Source organism: Carassius carassius, chromosome 21 (genome assembly GCF_963082965.1).
Source record: "Carassius carassius chromosome 21, fCarCar2.1, whole genome shotgun sequence".
NCBI classification, from domain to species: domain Eukaryota; kingdom Metazoa; phylum Chordata; class Actinopteri; order Cypriniformes; family Cyprinidae; genus Carassius; species Carassius carassius.
The window spans coordinates 29810513-29830449 of NC_081775.1; the positions used below are offsets into that span (position 1 = coordinate 29810513).

A 19937-nucleotide genomic window follows, 5' to 3' on the forward strand; every position below is an offset into this window, starting at 1 on the left:
GAAACACAGTTAGCAGAGTTAAAAGAAAAAGCATTTTAGCTTATACTAAAACTACTGCTTCATATATTTCCTCATATATTTTAAAAACACCAGTTTCTGTGATAGAGCTCAATATATCACATCCGTGTTTCTGAATCTTTTTGATGTTACTAGCTACTGAGGTTAAAAGCATCATAATTAACATTTTATCTGTTTGATTCGAAGTAGCTCCGCCCACGTTGAATTCTCATTGGTCCAAAATCATGTAACCCATTAAAAAAAACTGATACCTCAAAGGTGTTCTGATTGGCTTTGATCTCTTTCAGTTTGCTGAAATATTATTTTCTATTATAGTGTTTACTAATATTTTGAATTACGTTTTATATTTTACATTTTAATTTTAGTTTAAATTGTAATAATTTTCTCAGTTTTTTTCTTTTATTTATTATTTATTACAGTTTTAGTTATTGCTTCAGCTTTTTAAATTTTAGTTAGTTATTGATCTGTTATTAATCAAAATAACAACAACTACAATCATAATAATAATACTAATAATGGCTACGTTCACACTGCAGGCTGAAACGACCCAATTCCGATTTTTTTTGCCCCTATGCGACCTGTATCTGATCTTTTTATGACAGTCTGAATGACACAGATCCGATCTTTTCAAATGTGACCAGGCCACTTGGGTATGTGGTCCTGAATCCGATACGTATTGATCTTTTGATATGCGACCTCCGTCTGAACGGCCAGGCCACATGTATCCGACCGGTACGTCATTGATATGCTACAAACATCATAATTCTGCGTTGAAGTAGGCGGGAACGAGAAGATAAACTGATGAATTCTGTATTAGTGAAGCCACTCACATCAGTATCCCACCACTCCTGACTGCGACTCCGCACCCACACGTTTCTCTGTACCGACGTTGCTAACACTGCTCCACAAAACGCCATGGCCAAAAACCTTGCTCTCCTCCTTCTTAAAACGAGAAGATTGTAATTGTGCTGGCTCCGTTGGGAAAATAACTTTAATATTGCAAAAAGAGCTCCGCTGTTGACTACACTGTTGTTGACATCCATGTTTAACGTTAGCTACTTCCGCAAACAACGAGTGACGTCGTTGACTGTTGAGTACTGTTCTGCGCATGCGGGTCACTTCTGGGTCATTTCACGTTCACACAGGAGATCACAAAAGGTCGCATTTAATTGGAAATGTGAACGGCCTTGCAAAAAAATTGAATTTTTATAAAAAATCGGAATTGAGCATTAAGCCCTGCAGTGTGACCGTAGCCAATATGAGTCCTTGTTTGGGGGAGTCTTAATTTATTTAAATATTATATTTTATTTAATATAAAATAATGATGATGATGATTTTATTTTATATTTTAATAATTTTGACTACATCAAAGCCAGCTTAAATGATTATAACTTGTTTATATAATCTACTTTGGATGATCAAATATGTTGTACAAATTAGAAAATGGCTCATGAATGAAGACTCTAATGTACCTTATATTTAAAGGCAACATTTTAAAATGTCAGTGCTGAATTTGGAAGGTGGAATAGTTGTGCTTATTTGAGTTAGTTTGAGTCTGGCAATTAAACTCGTTAGAACAGATGCTTAGGTTAGTATAGCTTTCTTTTGAAGAGGCTTATTCTCAAGTCTGATGTTTAACTACATAAGCACATTTTAGACAGTATGTTTGCATCATGTGTGGCCTTTGAAATGTTATTCAGAACACAATTAGCTCTCATAATGATTTCAATGGGCAGCGGTGTATGGAGGGACCTGATCTGATCCGTGGTGAAACATGTTAGTCTGTGATATTATCGGTTAATTGGCAGACCACCGCTGAGCTGATAGGAAAACCTTACGCAATGCTTTTTACAATCTTACTACTAGCCACAATTGCACACTTGAGGTTTGGTCAACGGGATCACCAAGGAGATGGTCTCATGACGACAAAATAGTTGCCAACCGCCAGCACCCCCTCCCTCCTGCTTTTTCCTGGAAGAATGATTACTAAACAGGTTGGGCTGGTGCTGATGGTGCAGTAATTGTGTGTGTGATGATAGCAGGTCGAGTATTGAGTGGCATACGACGAGGCTCTAATCACAGGAGGTTGTGTGGGAGAGGCTTTCGGACTCTTTGGGGTTTTACAGATTAGAAGCTGGTTTATGAATTCAGAACGCTTACCGTGAACCTGTAGTATGTGGAGACCCAGAAACCCTTATGGTAGATGAACGAGGTTCAACAGGAGAAAGATTGATACGGGTTTCACTGTTTGTGAGCTGGTTATTGAGAAAGACTAAACAAAAATCAAGGATAACATGCGTTTCATACATGAAACATGTTTTTGGGTGCATATAACACCAAAACATTTCTTCAGATTGGGACTGGTGACTGTTCACAGTCACTGGTGAACAATTTCAAATGACATCACCAGTATTTACATAAGCTGAGGTATCATTTTTATATTTAAAATAAAAAATAAAATTAATTAATTAATTAATAAAATAAAATTAAATCAAATAATTAAGTAAAATTAAATAATAATACATAAATTAATAAATAAAAATAAGTAATAATAATAAAAAGCTTAAACGTTTAAATTAAAAATACGAAAGTAAAGTAAAATACACGTAAAATTAACGTTAAACACATTATTATATTGAATCATATATTGAATGTGCATAAGTTTATATATAACTTTAGGGTTTCTGAGCTGCCAGCATGAATTGCTGCATGAGGAAAGTCAAAGTGTTAAAGTGTTTCTTTATGCTGTTGTTGTCATTATTGTTAGTTGTATGTCATGTGGTGATGTTAAAAGCCTTTTTTTTCAGATTTAATGGTGTGTTGATGATTGTCTCACCATATTTGAAGTTTGTGTGTCTATTTCAAACTATTGCACAAATTGTTTCTGCTTAGCAAGATGTTATTTTCTGGAGAGGCAAATATTGCTTTTTTTCTGCACACAAAAGTAATTTAAGTATTACTATTTACAGTACTGCTCAAAAGTTTGTGGTTGGTTAATAAAAAAACTAAAAAAACTTTTAATCATTATTTTATTAGATCAGTCAGTCAAAAGCGACAGTAAAGATGTATAATATTACAAAAGATTTCTATTAACACAAAAATATTAGCAAATCAACAGATTATTTTTTTGTATTGTTAATTGATCATTTGCTGAAGAAATCTGTAGTGACTTGGACATTTTGCATGTAGCGAACAAACAAATTCATAATGGCTAAAATTAAGAGATGAGCTCAAATCTCAATGCTACTTGATGCATTACCCCCCCTCACCCATTTCTTTTTTTTTCCTTTTTTGCAGTGAATGTGTAAAATGTGCATTTTTAAGGTTTTTTGAAGCACTAAAATCCAATATCTTTGAGAGATCAGTTGAATCATCTGAATTTTTTTTGATTGGCATCAGCTGTTTAGCATTCAGATTGATCTGTATTCTTACTCGCATTGGATGGAAATGTAAATTTTCGGCATTTATTCGAGAGCCTTCTGCCCTCAAGACATGATAATATTGTACACTATCACTCCGCTGTTGTAGAGCATTTATATTCTGGCATCACTGTTGGTTTAGATGAAACATGACGAATGGGAACCTCGTGTCTAGTGGTTAAAGTATAATAATCAGTGTGGCGTGGGAAGCGCTCTTATTCCCAGCCCTCCTGTCTCACCCGCAGCTGGCTCTCGGACAAAGGCCAAGAGCGGCGGCCGTCTAGACGCGTGACATCATTAACCGCCAGCAGCCCACCGGCCGGCTCAGACGCCCCGTCCCTCCGCTGACCGCTCTTCAGGGGCCCAAGATGGTCCATTAAAAGCAGCGGCCTGCATAAATTGAGGTGAGGTGGCCACAGAGTCTCCTGAATAATTCAAGACGTCTGGGCCGGGGCCTTGAGGGAGAGCGTGCATGAGTGTGTGTTTGTGTGGCGGATCAGGGGTTAATAACAGGTCTGCAGCCCTCATGTCAGCAGCTGTGCCCTCCTCATATGAAAGAATCCTGTTCTGTTGATTAGATTTTTCCAAAGGGATCAATTTTTAATCAGCAGAGCATCTGACTGGGTCAATAATGGCGTCGAGGGGAAGACAGTTGCCGGACAGCCGTCTTTATTTACAGGACTGTTTGTCTTTTAACTGTATGCAGATCTCTGAGTTTCACTGCAGATAAGCACGACTGTTGGAGTTTGTCTGCTGCACTTTGGTTTTGCCACGCTTTTATTATGTAGGACGGCGGAGATGTGACAGAAGTGACTCTGCAACAGCTTTCCTCCAATTTTTTGTTGAAGCCAGCTCTGTTATCCATCTCTATACCACCATTAAATGTTTATTACACTACCAGGAAACTGTAATGAGCGCGTCTTAAACATTGTTTCTGAGATTCTCCTGGAGTTTTGGATTTGTGACTGCAGATGAATTCATGGAGCGATGGACTTGTTCGTTTATGTCAGCCTGGACGCAGATAATATAATAACAGGATTTAAAAGTGTACAAATGAAGTGAAGCACTGTCTGTTGTTGGATATCCATCATTTTCTTTTTCAGCCTGAAGTATTTAAGGATGATATTCTCCAGCGTGGCAAATAACTGTGGTGGTCTGCCAAAATTAAAGCTCTTTATAATTTAAGACATACATATTAGCATTTTAGTTTGTGTTGTTCTGAAAAATATTAATAATAATAATAATAATAATAGTTTTGTTATTATTATTATTATTATTAAAATTAATTATTATCTCAACAGTAATTTATTGTTTGTTTAATTTCATAATTTAAATACATATAATTGGAAATTATTATTATTATTAGTAGTAGTAAATAATCATTTATTTATTTCACAACATATCACTGTAGGAATGTTTATTTATTTGATTGTATAATTTTTAGAACTTATATTTTTGGAAATTATATTATTATTATTATTATATTAACAAATAAAACACACTATTTATTATTGCAAGAGTAAAATATAAATTTATTGTTATGTTTAATTTTAATACGTTACACAATAACAATAATAATAATAATAATTAATAATAATAATAATAATAATAATAATAATTGATAATTATAATGTTTATTATTAGTTAAAATGTTAATATTTTGACTACAATAAAGATCATAGTAAAAATAATCGTTGTTGTTGTTGTAATATAATGAGACTTTAATAAAATATTTTAAGTATTTTACACTAAATATGTTTTTGCAGTAGTAATGTATTCATTTATTGATTTGTTTAATTTCATAATATAGATCATGCAATGCAATAAATCATGCAAAATAATAATAATTACTATTCTTATTATCCTCATCATCATCATATTATTAGCACATCAAGGTATTATAGCAGGTTTTCCTTCTTTTTTTGCCTGTTGTTTGTTATATTTGAGAGCTTTTCAGCAAATAGTGATTTCAGCTTATTTGTTTCTACACAAAGCTAGTGTACAAATTCAGAAGAGATTAAATCTTGTGCATGATTTCAGTGGAACTTAGGGCTGGACGATTAATCGAAAAGTAATCGAAACTCAAATTCAATTTTTATGGTTTGGACATTCAAGCGATTAAATGACCGGATGTGTATTACTATATCGAGCTACCATGTTTGCGCAGCTGCATTGTGGCACGAACACTCATATAAACAGTAGCTGTGAAGATCGCGCGCACAGAGGAAAGCAGAAACTAGTTGTCAGCGCTGTCCTGTGATTTATCACTAAAGTAGCTTAGAATCTCAAAACTTCTTATTTTTCTACTTTTGAAGGAACTAGGCTATTTACAACCCACAGCTTCACAATAATATAGAGACGGTATGAGTAATTCACACACGCAATCACTCGTACTCAGAGGTGGAAAGTAACGAATTACATTTACTCGCGTTACTGTAATTGAGTAGCTTTTTTGTGTACTAATACTTTTTAAAGTAATTTTTTAAATTTGTAATTTTACTTTTACTTAAGTATATTTTGATTGAAGTATTGTACTTCGCTACATTTTAAAACACATTAATTACTGAGTAAAAAAATAAATAAGAATAAAAAAAATAAATCGCTCCCTGGAAACTACGTCAGTAAATAATGGGCAGGAGGGCAAACTGGCGCTAAAATCACAAGAAAGATGCAGACGGACAAAACAGGCGTTAGTGGTGCAGACACCGCTGAAAACGAAACCCCGTCATATTCTGAAGTTGAACCCGAAGGAAATGAAGTGAACCCCTGGCCATATGTATGCTCTATTATGCAGTGTAAGCTGTACTTGCCTAGGAAGACCAAACTAGCAGCTTATAAAATCTCGACAAGACATCAACCCTTCGCAAGAAGAGGTAGGCTAAATAATTGCATTGTTGCATTAGTGGTTAAAATGAAGCTTTGACATTTTAGCAAGAGGTTTTGCACAAATTAGCCAAAAAGACAGTGGTGAGGAGTGTGCTATTTTTGTTTTAATGATGTGCGCGCGCATTTATAGTGCGTTCTTTCACTGTGTGATTCAGTCTCCTAAAATGCATTTAGAATGATCACAAAATTGAAGATATAGGGACAGAAAATTCCCATATTTATATAATTTCATATATTAAATCAAAATCACACAAAGAATGCCATCGTTTCCTCCAAAAATCATCATGAATATATACATACATATATATAACAGTTCAGTAAACAAGTTAATTAAGAGACTTGCGTTCAGACACCATATTGCCTTTTTTAGCTCTATTTCTACAACAGAAAATAATCCAAACACAGCCACCAAAGCACAGTTTTGCGTCTCTGAGCAACGTGACAGTGTTTCGTTCCTGAATGAATCAACCGTTTAAATGATTCGGTTCAATCGCAATGACTCACTTATTAACAGTGACTTGCTGACACATACTGGCCATTTAAATTTCACATTTAAAGTAGGCTATCTTTTGATTTTTTTAAATAATTAATTTCTTATTTCAAATGAGTATTCAACATTTTATGTCTTGTATATCAAAACATTATTCATGCATTTGTAACTGCAGGTTAAATGCATTCTTGTCCAGCACTACACAGTGTGATACATCTAAATGCCACTTCCAATGAATCTTCTGCATTTCCTCTGCATTAAAAGATGAGTTTGTTGATACTGATTTCCCTGGCAACAGCCCAAATGTATTATTATTCTAAATAACTGATTCCTTTAATTAAAATCAACTACAACCCGAATTCCGGAAAAGTTGGGACGTTTTTTAAATTTTAATAAAATGAAAACTAAAAGACTTTCAAATCACATGAGCCAATATTTTATTCACAATAGAACATAGATAACATAGCAAATGTTTAAACTGAGAAAGTTTACAATTTTATGCACAAAATGAGCTCATTTCAATTTTGATTTCTGCTACAGGTCTCGAAATAGTTGGGACGGGGCATGTTTACCATGGTGTAGCATCTCCTTTTCTTTTCAGAACAGTTTGAAGACGTCTGGGCATTGAGGCTATGAGTTGCTGGAGTTTTGCTGTTGGAATTTGGTCCCATTCTTGCCTTATATAGATTTCCAGCTGCTGAAGAGTTCGTGGTCGTCTTTGACGTATTTTTCGTTTAATGATGCGCCAAATGTTCTCTATAGGTGAAAGATCTGGACTGCAGGCAGGCCAGGTTAGCACCCGGACTCTTCTACGACGAAGCCATGCTGTTGTTATAGCTGCAGTATGTGGTTTTGCATTGTCCTGCTGAAATAAACAAGGCCTTCCCTGAAATAGACGTTGTTTGGAGGGAAGCATATGTTGCTTTAAAACCTTTATATACCTTTCAGCATTCACAGAGCCTTCCAAAACATGCAAGCTGCCCATACCGTATGCACTTATGCACCCCCATACCATCAGAGATGCTGGCTTTTGAACTGAACGCTGATAACATGCTGGAAGGTCTCCCTCCTCTTTAGCCCGGAGGACACGGCGTCCGTGATTTCCAACAAGAATGTCAAATTTGGACTCGTCTGACCATAAAACACTATTCCACTTTGAAATAGCCCATTTTAAATGAGCCTTGGCCCACAGGACACGACGGCGCTTCTGGACCATGTTCACATATGGCTTCCTTTTTGCATGATAGAGCTTTAGTTGGCATCTGCTGATGGCGCGGCGGATTGTGTTTACCGACAGTGGTTTCTGAAAGTATTCCTGGGCCCATTTAGTAATGTCATTGACACAATCATGCCGATGAGTGATGCAGTGTCGTCTGAGAGCCCGAAGACCACGGGCATCCAATAAAGGTCTCCGGCCTTGTCCCTTACGCACAGAGATTTCTCTGAATCTTTTGATGATGTTATGCACTGTAGATGATGAGATTTGCAAAGCCTTTGCAATTTGACGTTGAGGAACATTGTTTTTAAAGTTTTCCACAATTTTTTTACGCAGTCTTTCACAGATTGGAGAGCCTCTGCCCATCTTTACTTCTGAGAGACTCTGCTTCTCTAAGACAAAGCTTTTATAGCTAATCATGTTACAGACCTGATATCAATTAACTTAATTAATCACTAGATGTTCTCCCAGCTGAATCTTTTCAAAACTGCTTGCTTTTTTAGCCATTTGTTGCCCCCGTGCCAACTTTTTTGAGACCTGTAGCAGGCATTAAATTTTAAATGAGCTAATTAAGTGGATAAAAGTGTAAAATTTCTCAGTTTAAACATTTGCTACGTTATCTATGTTCTATTGTGAATAAAATATTGGCTCATGTGATTTGAAATTCCTTTAGTTTTCATTTTATTAAAATTTAAAAAACGTTCCAACTTTTTTCCGGAATTCGGGTTGTAGTTTGAGATTAATAGACCTATCCCAGGGGTGTCAAACTCAGTTCCTGGAGGGTCGTAGCCCTGCAGAGTTTAGTTTTAACCCTGCTCCAGCACACATATCATGTAGTTTTCAAATAAACCTAAATGATTAGATTAGCTGGATCAGGTGTGATTAATTAGGGTTATATCTAAACTGTGCAGGACTGTGGCCCTCCAGGAACTGAGTTTGACAACCTTGGTCTGTCCCATTTTTGACTCCCTCCCACTGTTAAAATGTAACTAAGTAATTTTTACTCTGAGTAAATTTTAAATGAGCTACTTTTTACTTTTACTTGAGTAGATTTTTAGACTGGTACTTTTACTTGTACTTAAGTAAAATTTCATTAATGTAATGGTACTTTTACTTGAGAAGAATATTTTTGTACTCTTTCCACCTCTGCTCGTACTGGTACTGTGCTAATTTATCTTTATCTGATCTTTATTTATCTCTTACACCGAGCAATAATGTGTAAGAAATAGGGATGGGTATCGAAAACCAGTCCCATTTTAGAACTGGTTGCAAATTTCCAAAAACCGGGTATTCAATAAGACGCGTGCATTTTGATTCTGCTTAACGATTCCTGTGTTCGCGTTCCAATTTGATTAAAAACGAGTGTAGGAACAGAAAGAATTTGTGCCCTGTTTGTGTGCAGCGTGCATGAAGCTCAAGCGCGTGCACAGAGAGCTGACTTCTTTCATATTTGTCCACCAGTATACAGAAAACTGCATCAGTATGTCATCATAAACACAGCCGTTTTTGAAAGAAAGAAAACAAAAAATAAACGCGCTGCCTGTCATTTATGTTAGTCAAAGAACAAAAGAAAACCATTCACTGATCTTGACTGAATATATTTAATAACTTTAATTGATTAATCTTTATTTATAAAAAGAAAACTATGCAGTGTTTTTAAACGCTTAATTACAGTTTCTGTACCTGAAATTTAGTTTAGTTGTATTTATTTATGATATTGCTAATTGATTTGTTTGTTCCTATCTTATTACTGACTGTTTACTTGTCTTTAACACATTAATATTAGAAATTTATATTAATCTAGTTTTTGCTATGGTATTTTTTTTTTAAAGCACAAATTTCTAAATTGAAGGCTGCTGATTTTTGCTCATGTTATTCAGCTGCAACAGAATGCTTTGTAAAAATGTTTGACATCTAAATGTTTGACTTAATTTTTTTTTAAATTGGATTTTTTTTATCTTATTGGAATCGAAACTAGGAATCGATAAGAATCAGAATCCATAAACAGAATCGGAATCGATAAGATTCAAACGATATCCAACCCTAGTGAAAAATGTTACGAACAAAGATAAATAAACTGCTGATAGTGAGCGATGATGTCAGATCGCTCTTTAATTAGGAAAAAATATCTCACCTTTACTAGTCAATCATATTTACAGTTCAAACCTTGTCAGTGAACTATGAGGGCAAAAAACTAAACAGAAACAAAATAATCGTTCATTAATCGTAAACGAGGTAAAAGAACTGCTGAGGTTCTGTTGCAGTAGTCAAGCTGTTGTCTTTAAGAGTGAGGTAGATGTTCTTATAGAGCTGTGTTTTACATTTGGGTATAATGTGATGTGTTTAAATGTCAAACATCTTGTTCCTGTACCCAGTTCTTTTGGGCTTTGTGTTAATATGGCCTCAGCTGACCAGCACAGCAGCTCGGGTCTCCTGAAGCTCGCTCTTACTCGGACCACACATAAAAACATGTTCACAGCCGTGTCGGAACAAAGAGACAATAGCTGGCCTTGCCTTCAAGATACTTTTATGGTGTCACATGGGAAAATGTTTGTGTGTGTGTGTGTGTTATACGTGTGTGTGGTGTGTACCCCCGTCTCATTCTCTTATTAAAGAGCTCTGGAGGCCAGGCTAGCTTTTGAATTCCTCACTGATTGCATGCCTATAGCAAATAAGCTCTCCGCACTTCTTCTTTAGAACTTCCCCCTCTTGTGAAAGTGTCCTACTTTTAACATCGCAGCGCAATAAATCAGACTACTATCCTCCCCATGCACAGAGCAATAATAAATACGTCCCCTCCAATGTGATTTTTACAGTGTTTTGAAATCGGGAGCAACTGCGAAATGCTTGCCGCTAATAGGAAGTGCAGTTTTTCTCATTGACAGACGTGATGTAACGTGACAGCGGTGTGATGAACAAGAGTGGTGTTGAGTCAGTGCCGGGACGCCAGGAGTTCAGACTGATCCTTTGATAGTTTGGATGGGATTTGATGGGATCCTTAAACAGCCAATCAGAATGAAGACAGAACAGATGCTCACAATGGTGACATGCATTTAACAGTTAGCTTATACTAAATTTGATTGTTTTGTTATTGGTTTTGTTTAATAAATTAATTAAAGCAAATTTATTACAAAATAATTTATTATTATTAGTATAATTATATTTATATAATATTTTGTTGTGTTAGTCTGTTTATGTAGTTATGTAAAAATTTAAAATGTATATATTTTTACATTTATATAGTGTTCTTTTTTTATATATATATTTATAAAGTAATTTATCTGTAAATGCATTATTTCATTAATAAAATGTATTAAATGAATATGCAATTAAATTTATTTTTATTTTTCAAATGTATAATAATAATTAAAAAAGAAATGGTAAATTATTATTGTGTTGTGGTGCTCATGCTGTGTGTTCATGTTTGAATCTTATTCCCTCTGATCCCTGATCATTTTCAGGCTCCACTCTGTCTCTCTCACTAAATTGAAATAAGATTTGGTCCTGTGGTGTCCCGCACAAACACTGCTCTGTTTGGTTTGGTTGTTTAATATGCACTGCAGTCATTCAGGGAGTCATTTCAGTCCAGTGCAAACGAATCACCATCGTTCATTATGTCGTTGAGACTTGAGTGTCTATCAGGAGCTGCGTGGCCCCTGTGGTGAGGTTTCCTGCGGCCCTTGGCCTCTGGCAGTCACACACTGTAGGCCTGAAGCGGCTCGCTCCTGATTGACTCCTTGTTCTTTGATGTTGCATCATGTTAAAAAGATAAAGGCAAGCAAACAAAGAGTTGAACGTTTTTATTTTTTTTTAACCATATTAAATGCACAAGCCTGCCGTGCAACAGCAAACGTTTTTGAGTCATAACTGCGAGCCTAAATTCTTGAAATATTTGCCTTCATTTGTTCAGTGGCTGATGGGTATGATCGCATCTCAGTTGAAGGACTCTGTGCACCATGCCTTTAATAGAGAACGGGAAGAATTCATGACTAAAATACTTAATGGGTAATCGCACCATTGAAGAAATCTAGTTGATCCAAATGTAATTTCTGTTATCTATCTTAAAAAGAAGTGTAAATTTTGACTATAGAAGTGATAAAAAACAAAAACACAGTATAAATGTCCATACGATATTCAAAGTCATGTGTTAGAAAGAGTCTGAACTTTCAGTGATTATCCGAAACTCTCTGATCTAGTGCTAGATTGATAAAAAGTTTTCACTCAGGTCAAGTGAAGGATTCTGGGAAATGAAGTATTCTTTCACTCTGCTCCATAAATGTATAGAAAAAAAAAAAAAAAAAATATATATATATATATATATATATATATATTTACAATTGATTAGAAATTTGTGTAGGTGTCATTTCAAACATATGTATATGTGTCTGTAAGTTTCTGTAACCTTAAACATTTTTTTTATTAATTATTTTTAGAAATGTTTTACAATTCGACAAGATCGTTTTAACAAAAACAGATCACAGTTATAGGAATTTCTTTGAATTTCAGTCTGTGTTATTTTATTTTTATTTTTGTTTTCAGGTTTAAATTTTTTGTTTTAATTTTAGTATTTTATTCATGCTTTTTGTCTTTTTTTCTGAAATATTAAAAGATGTTTATTATTATTATTATTATTATTTTATTTGGCATTAGTGGTTCACCTTAAACAATATTTTTTTTAGTAAGTTGTCAAAGCAACATTTTTAATGTAATATTTATATTTCAATAATTTTAACTCTATTTTTAACAGTTTAACAATAACAAGATTAGTTTAATTCTACTTTCTGTTATTCAAATTCAAAATGCAATTCTATATTCGGTGTTACCTCAATTCAAATTCAGGAAATAAAGTGGGATTAAAAAAGCATTCTGCATAACAGACTGTAAAATTGTTTCAATGTCATTTTTTTTTTCAGTGTACATATAATCCAAGCATGTGATCGTCTGATTTGTCCAGACAGTTTCTGTCTTGTATGGGTGGTGTTGACGTCTGACTTTCCGCACATAGAGGTGAGTTTCACAGGAAGCTGTGCTCAGGCTTGGCGTCAGGCCACTGACAAGCTTTTATTTACTGTCCAGATGGATGTCTCATTTTATGCACCTAATCGTAAAGCATCAGGATTTATGGTGGGTAATGGGACGGGGGGAGCCCAGGAGACACACTAATTGAAGCCCACTCTTTCTTCTGCAGTTGGAAGCAGGTTTGGTTCTCGAAAGGACGGACCTCTCTCTTTAGAGGGTGAAAAGAGTTGGGCGGCTGAAGCAAAAGTGAATATTTCTGCCTCAGTCGGACAGCTGATCACTGGTGTAATAACAGAGAAAGACTCATAAACAGGTACATGTGATAACTGAAAAATGTGTGGAGGAAAAACAGGGTAACCAGAAAGGGTTAGTTCAAGATTTATAGCTTTGCAAGAGGAAAATGGAGCCACCGGTGAAGTTGATGATATCTGAATATATGCAAATTACCTGTTGTTTGAGATCTTCAGTCAAAGGGAATATTTTCAGCAAATAATTAAAAAATTAATAAATTAATAAATCGGTTTCTCACAGACTTGATTGATTTCTGTTTAGGGGTTTGTTCAAACTCCTGTTAGGGATGATATTAATTTGATCTGTTGTTGATTTAAAAGAGACACCAATTCAACATCTGTCCAGAAAAACAAATTTGCTTTCCTTAAATTGTATTATTTTATCATTGAGATTCTCTTTTAGTTTTAATTAATATTTAAAAAATTTTGTTTTCTATTTTCATTTTCATTTAAGTTGTAGTATAGTTGTTGTGTTTTAATTTGTATTATTCAATTTTTTTTTAATGTCATTTGTGTGTATATATATTTTTTCATATTCATATTTTTTCAATAATTTTCATATTATTTTAAATTTGTATAAATTTTGTTGCGGTTTTGTCTTTTTTTTTTTTAAACGTCTGTTTATTTTTTATTAATTTATATTTCAGTTTCAGTGTTTCAGGTTTTCATATTGAAGTAAATGCTCAAATTTGTAAGCATGTCCTGCATGGCGATGTCCTCAGATATAGCTTAATTGTCTTTCCTCTGAAATATAGACTTTCTAATCTGTTCATGTTGTTGTTCTCATTAGGCCTAATGATAAGCTTATAAACACAGTGCTCAAATAACTTCTCTTCTCCACTGACCTCCATTGATTTTTTCCAAGCAACTCTTTAATCTGTGTAGAAAGAAACTAGCTTCAATAGGAGGTTGATTAAGGTCAGGGGAAGGTTTAGGGACGGGTTTAGGTCAGGTTTAGGTTGGTGCATGATCTGGGTTTAGTTGTGAACAAAAGGCCAAATTCTGAGCAGACACATTAAACTCATCAAAACCTTAAAGATCGTGCACGGTTGCAGTCGAAAGGTGTTCTCTGAGGCTAATTGGCTCAAATGCTTTACTAATCTTCGCTTTTTGTTGTTAAGAAAACAATTACAGTAAGCGCTTGACCCGGGAACATCACAGGAAAGATCGTCAGACTGTAGTATCAGTATGAGGTTTAGTCGCTTTGAAAAAGAGGGAAAAAAGAATACCCTTTTTGTTCTGACAAGTGTACTCCGAGAGCCGGCTTTGTGTGTACATCTTGTAAATGGAAAATTAAAATTTCATTGTAGTGTGAGCGTGTGCAACATTTAATCCAATAATGATCTGATGTAACAAACTGCGCTAATATCTCTCAGCATAGTTAATCAGAGCAGACTTAGCCCTGTCGCTTTTTATTAACCTCTGTTGAAATGGGAGAAGGGCTTCACTAATCTGTGATTGTTGGCTCTGGCAGTCTGAAGCCGGCACAAAACATTCTTGGCAGTCTGCAAGAAAGTAACGGCTGTATAATGACGCCGGGGCCGGGCTGCTATTTGAGCTTATTAAATCTAATAACGTGGTGCGAGCGCTGAGTGGGATGCTGTTTAAATGAGGGTGGATCTCTGCTCTGATGGCTTTCTGGGTTTTTAAGAGCTCAATTCACGATTGTTTAACTTCCCCCTCCACCCTGTCCGGTCTTCCCAGACATGCCGCTTCCGCTCCTGGTCCTCACAGGGAATTAGCCGTGCAATTAAAACCTAATGACCTTTGAATGGTCCAAGCATGTTGGGATGCGTCAGGATCTCCAGAGAATGTTTAATGTCAGGTCAAGACCACCTTCATGAGGGTTACTAAGTCAAATCAATGACCAGAAACCGTTAAGTCTGAATTTAAAAAAATGTTTTTTAAGCGTGACATCTGTGAGGTGCCATAGTTATATTCAGATTTATTTTACATTTAAGTGACAATAATAGTTTATAATATTTATAATATATATATATATATATATATATATATAATATATATATATATAATATATATATATATATATATATATATATATATATATATATATATATATATATATATATATATATATATAATAGAGCAAGCTAGTGTTAGAGATCTTTTCACATACACACACACACACACACACACACACACACACACACACACAATTGCATAATAAATGAAAAGAAAATAGAATACAAAAAGATTAGAAAGGTAGTTAGATTTTTTTTAAGAATAGAATTAGAATAGTGAGTGTTAAAGTTAGAGGGTCAAATAAAGATGGAAGAGATGTGTTTTCAGCCGATTCTTGAAGATGGCTAAGGACTCAGCTGCTCGGATTGAGTTGGGGAGGTCATTCCACCAGGAGGGAACATTTAATTTAAAAGTCCGTAAAAGTGACTTTGTGCTTCTTTGGGATGGCACAATCAAGCGGCGTTCACTTGCAGAACGCAAGCTTCTAGAAGGCACATAAGTCTGAAGTAACAAATTTAGGTAAATGGGTGCAGAGCCAGTGGTAGTTTTGTAGGCAAACATCAATGCCTTGAATTTTATACGAGCAGCTATTGGAAGCCAGTGCAAATTGATAAACAGAGGTGTGACATGTATTCTTTTTGGCTCATTAAAAATTAATCTTGCTGCCCCGTTCTGGATTAATTGTAAAGGTTTGATAGAATTGACAGAACAAGAGCTTGAACAAGGAGTTGTGCTGCATGTTCCGAAAGAAAGGGCTTGATCTTCTTGATGTTGAATAAAGCAAATCTGCAGGATTTGACAGTTTTAGCAATGTGGTCTGAGAAAGTCAGCTGATCATCAATCATAACTCCAAGGCTTCTAGCTGTATTTGAAGGAGTTATGGTTGATGTGCCTAACTTGATGGTGAAACTGTGATGAAACGATGGGTTTGCTGGAACCACAAGCAGTTCTGTCTTGGCAAGGTTGAGTTGAAGGTGATGGTCCATCATCCAGGAAGAAATGTCTGTTAGACAAGCTGAGATGCGAATAGCTACCATCGGATCATCAGGATGGAATGAGAGGTAGAGTTGAGTGTCATCAGCATAGCAGTGGTATGAAAAGCCATGTTTCTGAATGACAGAACCTAATGATGCCATGTAGACAAAGAAGAGAAGTGGTCCAAGAACTGAGCCCTGAGGCACCCCAGTAGTTAGATGTTGTGACACCTCACCTCTCCAAGATACTTTGAAGGACCTATCTGATAGGTAAGACTCAAACCATTGAAGTGTGGTTCCTGAGATGCCTTTTGCCAGTAGGGTTGATAGGAGGATATAAATATATACTCCTTGTTTGTGTGTGTGTGTGTGTATATATATATATATATATATATATATATATTAATAGTAATGTAGTGTGTGTATTTTATATATATATAAAATTGTGTATATATAAAATACCATATATTATGCATTCATTTGTATATAAATTTACAAATTATAAAATAAATGTTATTATATATATATTTAAATTTTTTTATCATTAATTAAATTATACTTTATTTTAATATTAATTACAATAAATGGTACTAAATATGCAAATAAAAATAAATTAATGCATTCATATTTTATTTATATACATTTTTGATGTATATATAAATAATTAAAATATAAGCCTATATTTTTTTTTACTTATATCCACGCACACATAAAAAGCAAAGCAGTGAGGTAATTTATTTAATTATTTTTTACACGTGCATACTTAAAAAAGGGCACAAATGCATTGAGCACTGAAGAAAGTGATGGGCTGTTTTCACTGCACTTTCCTCTGTTTTTACTTTGCAAATACAAACAGTACTATTACCATGGTTTTCCCAGTTGTATTTTTATGGTAATTCCAGAATTGTTTTTTTATACAAGCATGTGATCGGCTCACTCCTAGGCTTCTGTTCATTCATAATCACTCATAAAGATGAGATTTAAGCAGTAAGATTATGTGGCATCTAGTTTTCATCTGTTCCGGCAGCTCGACTTCCTCTTCGTGTATATTTCAGACTCTCTACTGGAGGGGACGGGAGTGTTTTTGCCTGTTTGCCGGCAGATTGAAATTGTGTTGATTGAATTAGACTAAGTCGGGGGATAATTAAGGACTCCAAGTCTCTGCGAAACTGTCGGCTTTCCAACTGGAAGAAAGAGGCTGTGCCACATCAATGTGGGCACCGCTGGCACAGGCGGGTTATAGCTGTTGACATTTTGCATGTAAGCTCAGTTCACGCTTCTAAAATGAGTTACTCAACTCGGCAGGTCAGCATACTGTTTTATAACTTCAGTAATAGAGCATTACATGGCCTGTGCAGTATACATGCTTCAGTAGCTGATGCTGCCATTGCTGATATGATGCCCATATATAGGTGTGTCTTCATTTTTTTTTTTATCTCTTTATTTAAATTTTGTTTCTTCACTTTTGAAAAGTCTTTTTGAAGTTATATGGCTGGATTCAATTCAAATGTCCAGATTAATTTCTGATTCTCAAGCTCTTGATTCAAAGAATCTATTTTGTTTTAGTTATTGTATGTATTTAGATTATGTATGAATTTCTTTCTGCTATTGCTGTAAACTTATTTGTTTTTAATGCAAATAGACAATTTTTGTATTTATGTATTTTTTTGTTGTTGCTTGTATGACTCTTATTTGCATTGTTCTCAAAATAGATGGCTTAACTGCTGACTTGTCATTAAAATATTAGTTTATTCAAGTTATTATTACTTGTAGTAATGAAATAGTTTAAAGGATAACATGTTGGATGTTGTGCACATTTGTCCACCCTGTGATACATTTAAATGACCATCCACCCTAAACCATATTTACCTAAATAATATTTATTATCCACTGTTAATCAATTTTGACTAAACATTTCACTTGACAAGTACTGAATTTTTAAATTGGCCTGAATTTGCTTCATTTATCTTATCACGAGCCGCAGCTTGTGCAGAAGTCGACGTGTGATCGGTCACAACAGACAATAAGTGAGATGTCAGTGACCCGCATTATATTTTTTAGTCGTCTCCCACAGTATTTGTTTCAGACTAGACAAAGGTCACCCAGGAGGTCAAACTCTGACCCCCTTCGTCTGCTCCAGCCGTCTGCCTCGCAAATATCGATCCTTCTGTTACATCTCCCCCTTTTATTTTTGGTTTCCCACAGTCTAGCATGATGTCCTCAAAGCTCAGAATCCTGCATTCGTCTGCATCGGTGACCGTTTTGTCCAAAACAGCTTTATTAAAAGCAGCATTATCTATTCCTCGCCGAGGAAAGTCCCAAGCAATTTAGTTCCTTCCCAATACCCCAGAGTTCCCTCTATCAATAAGCCAAAAGGTGAGGCATAATGAACAACTGCAAACCTGGCTGCAAAGCAAATACTTTCCTGTGTTTAATATAGAGCGCAAAAGGCCGCTCAATGAAATGTCAATCTTGTTTTCCGGGGCTGAAGCGCGATCCTGCATGTGGGGTGCAGGATGAGGGTGATTGTATTTACATTTGCTGAAGATAATGGGATATCAGAAGTGGCGATCAGCCATCTTGTGCATGCTCTAGTTGCTCAGATAAGCTGCACCGGCGAGATCTTGAGGTGTGTGCGCATTTGTGTTTGGGTCCGGTGATTATCCAGGCTGGGGGTGGGGTGAAGCAGTCCGGGTCACGGCACCATTTTTTGCTTGCACGCAGGCTCTGGGGGGTTGGGATGCTTCTGGGAGCACGTTTGGGGGGTGGGGTGTCAAAGGCTAATTTCCCGAGCCACTCTCGGGTGCCATCTCTCATCAAGGAGCGTCTCGAGCGTCTTGCATGTTGTCATGGATACTGAAGCATGGTGCCCAGGAGAAGGCGGGCAGGGGATGAATGGCCGCCCTGCATATAGGATTCCTGTCAAGCACCTTCTGATAGATGGCGTTGATAGACCATTTGTCATACTGTAATTGTTCCAGCAAACACGGAATACCCACTAGTATAAACAGTGGTCCGCCGCGCCACTAATAAAGCGGGGAAATGGGGAAGAAAGCTGTGATACAGTGCTGCTCTCAGTTAAAGAGACAATCCCTCTTTTGTTTCGGCCCACCGTGCTGATTAGAGCGGAGCGGGCGGTAGGAGGAAGAATAGAAAGAGGCGAAGAGAAAGGTGAGCAAGGGAGAGAAAATAAAAACGGCAGTCATATAGCAAACGGCCATCACTCTTCAGTATTGACGTGGCCAGGCGGGAGAGATGCGTTGACAGGCTGTGGAACAACAGCAGCAGATTTGAGAGTGATTTGTTGTCTTTCCTCTTCATTTTGCCGGTGAAGTGGTCACAGAAAGAGAGAGAGAGAGAGAAAGAGAGAGAGAGAGAGAGAGAGAGATGATCCGGGAAGAGAGTCTCTCTCTCTCTCTTCCTGCATAGAGTACAAATGACATGGGGTACAAAGGTATCATTTGTTTGTGTTTGTGTTAGCATTACTCTCATGTTCGCCCGAGCTGCTGGGAGTCATTTAGAAAGCTTGCTCTCTGTCACACACGTTCATATTGGATTAAGTTTAGTTATAATGGAACTAAGTGGGCAAAATATCGTAATCGCTCAAAAAATGGACTCCCTCACTAGATAAAAAAGTACTGC

At 35.9% G+C, this 19937-nt stretch overlaps 1 protein-coding gene across 4 annotated transcripts in view; it reads left to right on the forward strand.

The window, feature by feature from the left end:
- The window catches only part of LOC132098106 (homeobox protein cut-like 2), a 160845-nt gene that overhangs the window by 24867 nt on the left and 116041 nt on the right, over positions 1-19937 (forward strand). The window contains exons 2-3 of one of the 4 annotated variants that reach the window (XM_059504250.1): positions 12943-13036; positions 13218-13361. The exons of the other annotated variants lie outside the window; for them this stretch is intronic. The gene's annotated coding sequence lies outside the window, so the exon portion shown is untranslated. The remainder of the gene's footprint in view (positions 1-12942; positions 13037-13217; positions 13362-19937) is intronic. 4 annotated transcript variants of the gene reach the window in all.